Source organism: Chrysochloris asiatica, unplaced genomic scaffold, assembly GCF_000296735.1.
Source record: "Chrysochloris asiatica unplaced genomic scaffold, ChrAsi1.0 scaffold00114, whole genome shotgun sequence".
In the NCBI taxonomy this organism is placed as follows: domain Eukaryota; kingdom Metazoa; phylum Chordata; class Mammalia; order Afrosoricida; family Chrysochloridae; genus Chrysochloris; species Chrysochloris asiatica.
The window spans coordinates 5,455,736-5,468,252 of record NW_006408632.1 but is presented as its reverse complement, the minus strand read 5'-3'; positions in this window follow the sequence as shown (position 1 = coordinate 5,468,252).

Genomic DNA, 12,517 nt, shown 5'->3' with positions numbered 1-12,517 from the left:
CTGTCCCCCATACTAGTGGTATCCTTTGTGGCATTTCGATTGTGATGAGATGGGCGGGCAAGCAGTTTCCTCCAGAATTGACGCCAGCTGGTTTGGAAGACTGGCAAACCCTCAACTCTCCCTCTCTCTACCACGTTAGAGATTGACTTTATTATCTGTGGTAGCTCTATTCCATGCCCAGTCTACAAAAGCCCAGGATGCAGGCATGTCACACAGGCCTGCCTATTCACTGTTGCACTTAGTTTGATTTAGTCATAACTTCAGGAATTGCCTTTTAACAACAACTAGGAAAAAAAAAAGTGAGGGTCATCCACTTCTAATGCTGGAAACCCTGGGATAATCTGTTCCATGCATTCAAATGAAAATATGACTTCTTGGCAGAGAATAGCATTATAATGTAAAATCCCATATGCTGTTATACAGTATGCTGCAATCTGTTTTACTGCTGCCTCTATTCTAACGAGTGAATACTGCCAATAAAGCAATTGAAGATAACACTAATTGCTTATTTCTGTGATCCATAATTTTTATGGCTGCCTTATAGCTCTTTAGTCAAATAGATGCTTTTTGGCCTTTAAGATCTAGAACTCATGTACTATAGCAATTGAAACTGGAAATGTACATGCTGGCCTGAGAGACTTTTCTGTGCTTGATGAATAGGAAGAAGCCGAAAAGTCATTGAAAGATGGAAAGAAAACAGAAACCTTAAATCAACTCTAACCGTGGAAACACTAGATTGGAATCAATATTTAGGTAACCTAACATAGATACATATCTGGGTGATATGGGTGTGTATAACACTTAATTGACTTGTTAGGTCTTCAGGCATTTGAATACAAAGGTGATCACGGGAAACAGAGTGGTGCACAAGCACAGATTTTTGGAGACGGAGCATCTGGATTTGACTCTCTGCATTGCCACATATTGAGAACGGGGCTTTAATCTCATAAACTAGTAATTCAACATTTCTGAGATTAGTTTCTGCTCAGAAATACTGTAGTAACTAACCGAACCTGAAAGAACTTTACTATCTGTTGTTGTTAAGTGCCATCGAGTCGATTCCGACCCATAGCGTCCCTGTATAGGGGTTCCGAGGAGCAGCTGGTGAGACTGAACTGCCAATCTTGCAATTCAAATGGCTGTGCAGTCTGGGCGCATTGACCCATAGTGCCACACCAGGACTCCTATAATTGTTGTTAAGTGTTGTCAAGTTGGTTCCTACTCACAGCGACACTTTATAGGGTTTCCGAAGTAGAGGGTTTGAACCGCCAGACTTTGTGGTTAGTGATGGCCTCTGCTTGATCCTTGTTAGGCCATCACACCACACTTCCTCATGCATAACCTTATGGAAACCCCAAATCACACAGCCTCTGTTTAAAATGTAGCTAACTCATTACTCAGAGTATGTGGACCCGTACCATCCACATCAGCATCAGCAGCCAAGAGAGCTTCTGAAATGCAGAGTCTCAGGCTCTATCCTAGACCTATTGATCAGAATTTTCTTTTAATCAAATTTTCTAGTTTGAGAAACTCTGTAAGCATCACATGTATATATTTATTTATTCTAAGTATTTATTTCGGTTATTGTAACCAAAATATATAATACACCATACTAAACTATAGGTGTGAAAAGATTTTCACAAATAGCTTCCAAATGCTCAATGCTCACAATTTGCAGATGAGATACATAGACTGTATACTATGTAAGTAGTATTTCTGAGAAATGTCAGTAGATCAGTTTCATTACTCACGCCCCCGCGCTCACACACACCATATGTTATGTTATTGAACACACTGTGTACTACATACACATTATTATCTCATTTAATCCTCACCAAAACTCTATGGGGTACCATTATTACCCTCATCTTATAAATGAGGAACATCTGGTTGAGAGAGGTCAAGGACTTGCCCAAGAACACATAGCCAGCAAGGAGAAACTCAGGAATAAAAGGTTTAAATGAACCTTCCAAATTAATGTTGTGACTTGGGAGTAAGATTTTTCAGTCCTACCTCCTAAATTCTGATTTTAAGTAGATCTCTTTTCTAGATGTGAACTTCTACTATAATGTCCTGCAGTGACGATGGTATGGTGGTGACCTTGTCTCCCTTTTGCACAAAGCACACAGATCATTGAAACCATTCATGATCTAGCTTCTGGAGGAATCTGTATGGTGAGACAGACACAAACTGCACCATTCTTCTCCAGTCAGACACTGCTTCTCCAAAGATGCTGATTCTAGGTTCTTGGCTTAACAGTTCTTATGGTTTATGCTGAGATTGACAACAAATAAGGACTGGAATAAAAAATGCCAACATACTGCAATAATTCTTAATGCAATCAGCTGCATTCACTGAGAAATGAGTATTGAAGAGGGTAGGAGAGCAGGCTGAGCTACCCAAAAGGTTCTAGGTACTGTGCCTCATTAGGTACAACTATGGGACCTTTATGTTAGAAGTTGCAGAGCTGAAGAGAAAAAGGAGAGAGAATTGCAGAAACAAAGTAAAAAAGTGATTAACCGGCCAATAGCAAAATGAGCTGGAGGAAAGGAAATACTGTGTGTGTTTCTCTCTCTCTCTCTTACACACACTTCTAACATTTACCCCATTTCATAAGACATCTCCAGCTTTATTCTAACAGTCCTGTGTGTGGAGTCTCTAAAGTAAAACCTTGCCAAATGTTAACTCTTAGTGTATTTAGGAACCTCATTATGAAAGGAGTATGGTCAGAAAAATAATAAATATTGCAACTAGCTACAGCATTCAAATAACTATCTTGCTATGAGAGAGAAATCCTGAGATATTAACTCCAACACTTTGTAACATTTCATAGGAAGAAATAAAGAAAAAGACACGATTTTCCCCGAACTTTGTTTTATGTTATTAACGGACCAGATTCTACATTATCTGGGAGTTCCAAGTTGGGTTATCTGGTTTATTTTGAAATACTGGAGAAAAGATCAATTTATGATATCAAAATATGATATCATTTGGCTGTAGTACAATACTTATGAGCTTTATCTATGCTATTATGAAATATTTTTAAAAGAAAAGGAAAGCAGATTATCTCTTGGATACCTGCCCCCCAAATATAACCTGCAATACAAGATATACAACCTTTCAAGGTTAAAGAAACAGAGCATTCCACAGTCTTCTTTGATTGGGACAATTCTTGAAACTCCTGATTACTTTCAAAATGGGACTCTAGCATTACCTTCTTGTGTTCTGATCAACTTGACTTTTCAGTTACACCAAGGGACTTTTATTTCACCTCTTTGCAAATTGACTAGTTTCCTAAGATTATAATTTAACATGTTGAGAAGAGAGTTTTTTTTTTAAATCTAATATGCTATTATTTTATTGCTACATAAAACTCCACTGTCAGAACTGAAAATGCAGGAAAATCTCAGCACACAGATGGCTAAAAAGTTAAAGCCGAGTAAATGATTAGAGAGAGAAAAACAGAATAGTATTGCAGTCTACATTCCTCAGTATTATTTTGTATGCATATCTTTGAATTTGAAATTCAAATAAGGCTTTGTATATGTATATATACATAATTGAAAACAATTTTTTTGATAAACAAGTAGACCAGATATCCAAACAAGATGACGCTGTTCTGCCCTCTGTTTCCATTAAATCACAGAAGTCCTTGTTTTACCTTATGCCATAGGAATGGGATTATGGGGATTAATATGAACCAACTTAACCCTTTTTAACTTACCATCACACACATTTTCAGCTTACATGCCACCAGGATTCTAGACAGTATAGGGTGGGGGAGATTGGAGGAGTTCGGAAGGAAGGAGGATGTGAGGAATAATAGAAACCTTTTTAATATATTGATGTGAAATGAAAAGTAATTCAGAAAAGCAATTTAGTGCTGACCTCTCCTCTGGGTGGATATGGGGAAAAAAGCCTTGTTTTCTTTTATAAAGAAATGCTGGCATGCTTGACTTTAGTGAATCAAGAGAATTGTTTGGCAAATAACAGTGATGGTGTGTGTCCTTGTCAGAACACCTGCTGTATTCTCCCAGCAAACACTGGGGCCACGGCGTCTCTCCTCTAATGACACCTCATCAATCCGCTCCTATCAATGTCCCAGCCATGGAGGTGACTTCGAGTGCTCAGAAGCCTTAGAAAATGTCAACGTTTTGGGAGAAAAGGTCAGTCACAGCTTTTCCCCCCCACCCCCCCTGCCAAGCCACCGTGGGCCTGGCGTTCATTATCCTAATTAAATCCAGCAGCTGAACATCTTCTTATCTGTAGGGGAGGAGAGCAGGGGCATGATGCAATAGGATTGATTTGCATATCCAAAGTTAATTAGTGCGGAGGAGCAGGTGTACAGTAATAATAATTATCACACATGACAATCACCTGTGACCACTTCCCCGCGCCCCTTCCGGGATTCAGCACAGTGATTGCTGGCTGTTTTTTTCCTTGCTCGATACCCATCCTGAGCTGTTTATGTCCTTGTGCCTCTCTTCACAAACCTGCTGTGAGTAGCTCGTCTGTTTCTTAACATGCGCTGTATTTTTCTCTAAAGGCATATTTTCCCCCTGTTTCATTTGGAGGTAGAGACTATTGTAAGGCAGCTATTTTCAATTTTGTTTGCTGAAGTTGTCACATCCTGGTGGAGCCTGGGTATTTATTTTTAGATTACATGTAAGTGGATAAGAAAAAAAAATGCTCATGATCATAATTTAAAAATCCCATTTTGCAGCATTTGAAGATTCTATCTTGAGCATGTGCTGTAGAAATCAGTCTGATCCAAAATAAACTTATTAGGCAGCAGATACATGATACCAAGTGACAATCTGATGTTTGCCCCGAGATTGTCCACGCCAGTTTGAATAGGTCAACGGGGGCTGAACCCACAGTCCTAAATCCTCCAAGTCTATGGGCAGTGCCATAGAACACAGTGTATTGACACTCCTTGTACCCCCAAAGTGGAAGAAATTGAGAAAGATTTTGGTGGATTACATAGGGTTTGGCAAAATACAGAGTGAACAAACAAACAAACATTAGAATGATATACCAGTAAGAAAACTTCAAATTGTAGCCTAGAAGCAAATTCTGTGCGACTCACAGGACAGTGTGATGGCTCTCATGATGCCTTCATCACAGAAAGCTTAGATAGATTACACTCTTTGGATTTCGCTTGCACATAAATGTGTAGGTTATGCGTGTTTAAAAGTGTTTTCTCTGTCAAACGAGGGTAATTTTTTCAAATTAAGCCAAAAAGCATGCCCTAGAAATGGGATGTGCTTTTATAGAAATGAATTATTGCTGTGTGCTATACAGGAATTTAACACTCACAATGGTAGGCTAATAAGTATGTAAGAACAGAATATTTAACACAAAGAGAGTTTTGTGGGTAAAGGGAAGGCATTAATGTTAAATTAGCTATGAAACTGTGACTGTTTTTAATTTTTTTTTTTTTTTCATTTTGACTTTTGTCTGTTTTACTTTTATTTGTCAGGGTGCACTTTTGCCAATCAAGCCATGTATATCAGGTAGGCCTTCCTTTCACACAGCTTTAATGATAAGTGACAGAGATGGCAAAAGGCACTCAACCGCCTGCAGAATGCATTAAAAATTCAAAACTTTACTTATCAGTCTTTTATTAAAACTTTCTGTAATTGTACAAAATTATTTCCCCACTGGGTTAGCTTTCAATGTGGAGTACAATTATATTTCTGACACAAAAATAATTGCAGTTAAAAAAGAAAACTCAAAGAAAAAAGAAGTATTTATTTTTTAAAGCAAAATCCATCCATTTATATCGGTGAAGAGTTATTGCAATGAAAAATTAAGCAATTACTGAGCCAAAGCTACGGTTTTGAACATTTAACTTTTGATATTAGACAGCTGGGTGGAAACCTAACCTGTAGAAATTTAAAGGAATTATGGTTCAGGGATAAAGGCTTTCTAGATATTTTTTTTCTGTTTACCGAGAAAATGCTTTTATGTATTATATCTGGAATTCATCACTGTCAGTGTAGCTACAGTGGTGGATCTAGATCCTTTCAAAGTGAACCAGTAATTATTAGTAGCTATGTTTGGGGAATCCTAGGATTTTGTTTGTTTGGTATGACTAATATCTTTTTAGGTCAAGCTTTTCACTCAATAGCTGATGACTCTAGGCAGCAGGCTTAATCTTGCAGACCACCATTCAAATAATTCCAGAGTGTCCGCTTTGATCATCATTTCTTGTTCTAAAATCCTACCAAGTAAGTTTCTAGACAAAGAACTTCCATATTCAGATTTCACTAAAACATAGAGTTGAACACATTTTTATTTAAGCACCTTTATGTCAGTGTCACTGTAGCTGGAACAATGAGAAATAAGAGGGCATGGATTTATATTTCAACCAGGGCCTTTTGGAGACAAGTTCAAATTTTTATAAAAGCTGATACTATTATCCTTTGTTATAGTCCATCTTAACGATACCTTACAGAATACAAGAAATACAAGAAATAGACATGATGTACTTATTTATTAATTTGAAACCTCAGAAACCCTACACAGGGTCATTATGAGTTGAAACCAACCTGACTGCACTTAAGAACAACAGAATGTAAGCCAACTAGTCCTGCGCCGTTCTCCCAATTATTGTTACACTTGAGCCCTTTGCTGATGACACTGTGCCAATCCATCTCTTTGGGGGTCCCCCTCTTTTTCACTTACCCTCCACTTTCCCAAGCGTGATGTCTTTCTCCTACTGATAACATATCCAAAGTATGAGAGACAAATCTGGCCATTCTGGCTTCTAAGGAGAATTCTATCTGACCAAGAATGTAGCGTTAGGCAATTGTACCGTGTAAAGATGTGTGAATTTATGTCCTTGTCTTTAATTAGCTTATAAGCAGGACTTTGAACCAGTTCAGCTTGGTTCAGTCATGGCTGACATAGTAACACCAGAACAGACCCCAATTTTTTAAAATGTGGATGAGCTAGAATGAGAAAAAGTATACGTCAAAGTCATGCTAGAAATTGAATCTTAGAAACAAGAAGGAGACCTGGTAATGCAATAGTTACATGATTGACAGCTAACTGAAAGTTCAGTTTGAACCCACTGATCTCTCTGCAGGAGAAAGACATAGCAGTGTGCTTTTGTAAACACTACATTTATGGAAACCTGAAGGGGGATTATATAGGATGAGTAGAAATGGGATCTATGGCAGTGGGTTTGGTTTAGACAACAAGGGCAATGTATGTGTTATGCAGAAACCAAAGCTCTTGTCTGGCTGAGCTAAAAATAACAGTTCCTGGTTCAAAGATGGTGGCCAATCTCACTGCTTTTAGTACGTGTTTCTCTCTACAGTCCTGACACCAATCCAATATCATCTGTCAGCTTCCAAGTCTCCAATTCCAGGGCTTTGAACTATAATTTTTCCCATTCCAGTTAGCATTCCAGATCACCCAATTTTCAAATTTCAGGTCTGTTCTAGTTTTGCTGTACTGTTCACGAGTTAACCAGTTCACACTGGTTTGAAGTTCTCCTTAGAATCCAGAAAATGTAGACGTGTGAAACTCAAACTGTAATTGTTTTCATTGTTGTTAAGTGCCATCAAGGCAGTTCTGACTCATCGTGACTTTGTATAGGGTTTCTATGGAATAGCTGATGGGGTTGAACTGCTGATCTTGCAGTTAGCCATCTGGTGAATTGTTAAATGAAGACTAATTAAGGTCTCCAAAGTGAAGAGTGCAAGGTAATCCTTTTGGCTATGGGAAAATACTGGAACTTTTATACATCCTTATTTTTCAAACTTATTGTTTTTAACTTCTGTTTTGCACTTGATGTGGTAGTGGTGATATGCTGTGGAGTAGGTTTTGACTCATAGCGCCGCTGCAAAGGGTTTCTAAGGCTGTAAATCTTTACAGGAGCAGAAAGTCTCATCACGATGGTCTCCAGCAGAGCAGCTGGTAGTTTCGAACAGCTGACCTTGAGGTTGGCAGCCCGACTCATTATCATTACACTACCAGAGCTCCTTGTATTTAATGTTGTTGTTGTTGTTGTGTAGTGCCATCAAGTTGATTCCGACCCATAGCAACCTTGTATAAGGTTTCCAAGGAGCAGCTGGTGAGCTTGAACCACCAACCTTGCAGTTCAAATGACTTTGCAGTCTTATGCATTAGCCTACAGCACCACACCAGGACTCCTGTACTTAATGTACACAACACAATTGTTTACATTGGACATTTTACATTTTATTTATTTAAAGTTTTTATTGTGAATTGAGTGATAGTTTACATGGGGGAACATCAGTTTTGCATTCATCATTTCATTACAATGATTAGAATCTCCTCCATGTATTATCATTCAACAGTATTTGCTTCTTTTCCCTCTGTGTTTATTTATTTATTTGGGGGGGGTGGTATACACAAAAATATTTAGGAATACATAATCATTTAAACAACCAGAGGGCACATTCCATGGCTCCTAGCCAACAGCACCTGGCTGCCAGCACACAGCCTTTCTCTTTCCATGAGTCTAGAGACCTAAACTGCTCGATTTCTCCATGCCTTTGTCTCTATCTCCATCTCTGGTGTCACTGTTTCTCTGGATAGGGTCCCCCATTCTGCTCTTGCTCTTCTTTCTTGAGGTCCTAGGGTCCTCTGTTCCTGGCCTGTAATATTAACTACTCCCCACTTTTTGTTAAAAAATTTCTACCTTTACAATTGTGACAGTTGGAATTAGTCACAGCAATTACTTACTATTAATGGAAAATTTACATTTTAATTTAGAAGTTTAAATAGTATTTACACACATTATGTCTCAATTTCATATGTAGATATTTTCATAATTCACTTGGAAATTAGCATCCTATGGTAGTAATGCTGTGTATAAGAAACTTTGGTTGCAGTCTTGGTTATAGCAGAATTGGTGTATCTCAAACACTGAATGCTTAATCTTGCTGGTATTATGTATCCATATCTCCTCTTCCTTATTTCTTCCTTCTCTCTCTCTTTTTTTTTTCTTTTTTTCTTGACAATCATCTTGTTTCTATTTCTTCCTTTTCTTAATAATACACGTTTATTGTGGGATTACTATGGGCCTGAAACTTTTTCAACAATGTGTGTATATCGATTCATTTGTGATACAACAACTTTATGGCATGTGTTATGATTATTTTCATTTTATAAGTAAAGAGACTGAGTCAAAGGGACTTTTTCCCAAGCTGATAAAACTAAGACGTGATAGGCCAGTAGTCTCCAAGCTGTGGTAGTGATTTTTAACATAAGTTTCAATGATAAATTCATTGAGTTTCTTATTGTTACTAAGGGGTCTTTTAATAATTCATTGATAATCTGTTGAACACCTACTATATGCTGGACATTGTACTGCATGCCGAGTATACCAAAATAAATGAAAGCACGTAGTCTACTGGAACTATAGTAATGAGAACACAGATGAACAAGCATGAAATAGCCAAGTAATGTCAGGGAAAGTCATATTTACATGAGTGCTGAAGTAGTAGAGAAAAACTGGTAAACAAGACAAGTAAAGGGACCCAAACAGAGAGGACAGCATTACCCAGGGGACAAAGGTATGTCTGGTTCAGTATGTATAGTGTCCATGTTGTGCATGGTGGGAATAATAAGACTGTGGCCATATTCTGAGGAGTCTTTTATATTGAGTGTGGATTTTACTTTTTAATGAATAATAGTTTACTGAGACTTGAGTGTATGGAATTACATGAAGTTGCATCCTGGCTCTAAGGTGCAAATAGGAAATGAGGAATGAAAGGCCGGGGTCAAGAATTCTAGTTTTAAGGGTATTGAAAGTATTTGCTAGTTCATTTATTCATTCATTTATGAAATTCTGTTTTTATTTATTCAAGCTATATTTTTTGTGTATCTACTCTTCTTGGTGATTTGAGTATATGACAAAGAAAATAGGCAAAACCCCTTACTCTTGAGGGAAGTATTTTAGCACATTCCATGTATAATATAAGAAAGGACTTGTTTAAGGAAGAGGAGAAGGTAAATTTGTGAGACATTTCAGAGGCAGAACTGAGAGGACCAGTGGTTAGGATGAATAGTGTCTTTTTATTATTGATTAATGTCTTCTTAAAGCAAGACATGAAAATCAATCCTTAAGTAATATAAAATGGTCTCACCAAGTCAAAAGCAGGTGCTCTATTCATGTAATTTGTGAGAAGGTAGACAAACAGTTTTTATGGACACAGAGAACTGAGTAAGAGTGAGTGGAAGGCCACTGGGAATATACTATGTATCACGATGGTGATTCATCAGACTTACTGTTAACTGCCCACTATTAAACTTTTGACTTAGGGCTCTAGAGGTCCCCAATGCAGAACTTCCTTTTCAAAGTTTTGATCTCACATTAATCAGTTTAGGGAATGAATATAATGTCACTGACAGCTATGTTCCTAGAAAATCCTTCCTGAGAGAAAAACACTTGGACATTAAAGTTTGGCACTGTGAGTTCATAATTTTTAGGTTTTATAGCCCTGTGATCATCTTATCCCAATCACGGTAAGCATCAGGTCCACTATTGGCAAGATTTGAAGTACAATATGTCAACATTGTATGGGGAAAGAAGCAGCATTACATAAAGTTTAAATCACTCTGAATATTTTGCAATAAGTCTCAACAGGTAACAAAATACTACTTTGTCAAATGTGTTCTACTTGACCTGCCAAAGTGTATAAAGCTTTAGAAACAATAACCAACATAGAAACTGGGTGAGTGGGTGATTATAACATCAGCTCTTCAGGGCTCTTTCTGGCCTTGGTGCTGACTGATTATGAGGCAAACATTGGGTCAGTTGTTGACTTGTATACCTATTTGTCCACTGGGAGAAGGTACAGAAAGGCAGCATGTGGCACTCAGGCAAGGTTCATGAAGTGCTTGAAGAGACTGAATTGAAAGTTCAGTTCACAACGTCAAACGCAAGTGGATAGAATTTTATTTTTATTGGTGACATGAATAAGAAACATAGGTGAAAACAACTCTGAATAAGATTCTTTTCAGAAATGGGAAATGATTTGTAGCTACCTGGAAGGGATGTCATCCACCATGGCCCTGGTCATTGTCACTTGGCATCCACAGACTACTATTAGAGCTGGCCTCAGATCTTCATAGACTTTGGGGTACACAGGAGAGAGAGAGAGCAAGAGAGGGCTTCTCTACTATCAGGGCCCTCTTACATTCTGCTGAAGTAGCTTTGACACCTTGGGGCTGTTAATACAAATTTAGAGAATGAATCTGTCTTGGGGAACTGCGTGGTACAACGCAAACAACAGGGAAAGAAGGGTTTTTGTTTACTTTTTCTGGTGTATGGCTAAACAGGTTAAACACCTGTGAGAAAAGGATGCTTCAGAGACACCATCATACTCAAATTGTTCATGGGTGTCTTGGAGCTCGTACTCCTCTCCTTGTGCAGTGATTAGTTGCCTCTTCATCACTAGCGAGGCTGGCAGCGAGGAACAGGGCCTTCACCTGCAGGTGTTGCCATGGCAAAGGACACTTGGAATATATTCAGGCAACATTAAAAGGCAAAAGTGAAAATGAAAGCAGAGAGAAAATAGAAGCTTGATTCAAGGAGACATTTGAGTGAATTACATACCTCCATTACAATAACCATTGCCCAACTGAAGATCAACCCCTACCTTTGGTTCCTTGACTCTGGAGGGTCTGTGAGTCCTGGCAGTTAGGTGCTTTAGTGGATCTTTTAAAAAAAACAACAACAACTCAGAAAGGCTTGTTATTAACACCCTGTAAAAATTAGTTTTCTTCTAGAAGACATAATTTGTTTTCTTAATCTTGTTTGAAACAATTTCTTTTTTTTTTTCCTTTTCAAAAGTCAGATAGCAAAGTACCTCATTCATCTGCTGCTGTGGACTTTTCTTTCACTGATACCTTCTTTACTTTCCAAATGGCTTCTCAAGGCAGCCAAGCCTCCTATTTCTGTCCTTCAAGGAAACTTTGCTTTAACTGATTTTCACTTGGTTTCCTGTTGTACTCATGTTTCTTTTCTTGCATCCCACCTCCACATCCTTGCCTATTATCAGAATAACCTGCTTTACTCACCAAGCATCTCTGTTGTTTGTTAAGTGACGCTGAGTCAGTTGGACTCAAAGTGCCCCTATATAGGGTTTCCGAAGAACTACTGCTGAGCTTGCACTGCCGACCTTGAGGTTCAAACCGACTTTGCATCCTGCGCACTAACCTGCAGTGCCATACCAGGACTCCAGAATTTGAAAATATTTGTGGTCAGATTTCTTACAAGTCATAAAAATCGAAGTCAGAATAAGTATTTTTATCTCTTTCTCCTTACCTTTCTATACATGTACCGCTCTGTCTAGGAATGTCTATTAAAGTCAGTGGTGGATTTACTTTGTTATCTAAATTGTTGTTGTTAACTCATAGCTACCTTGTACACAGTTTCCAAGGAGCACCTGGTGGGTTTAAACCACTTATCTTGTGGTTTGAAATCCAGTATTATCCTACAGTGCCACATGGGTAATACTAATTAAGAATATAC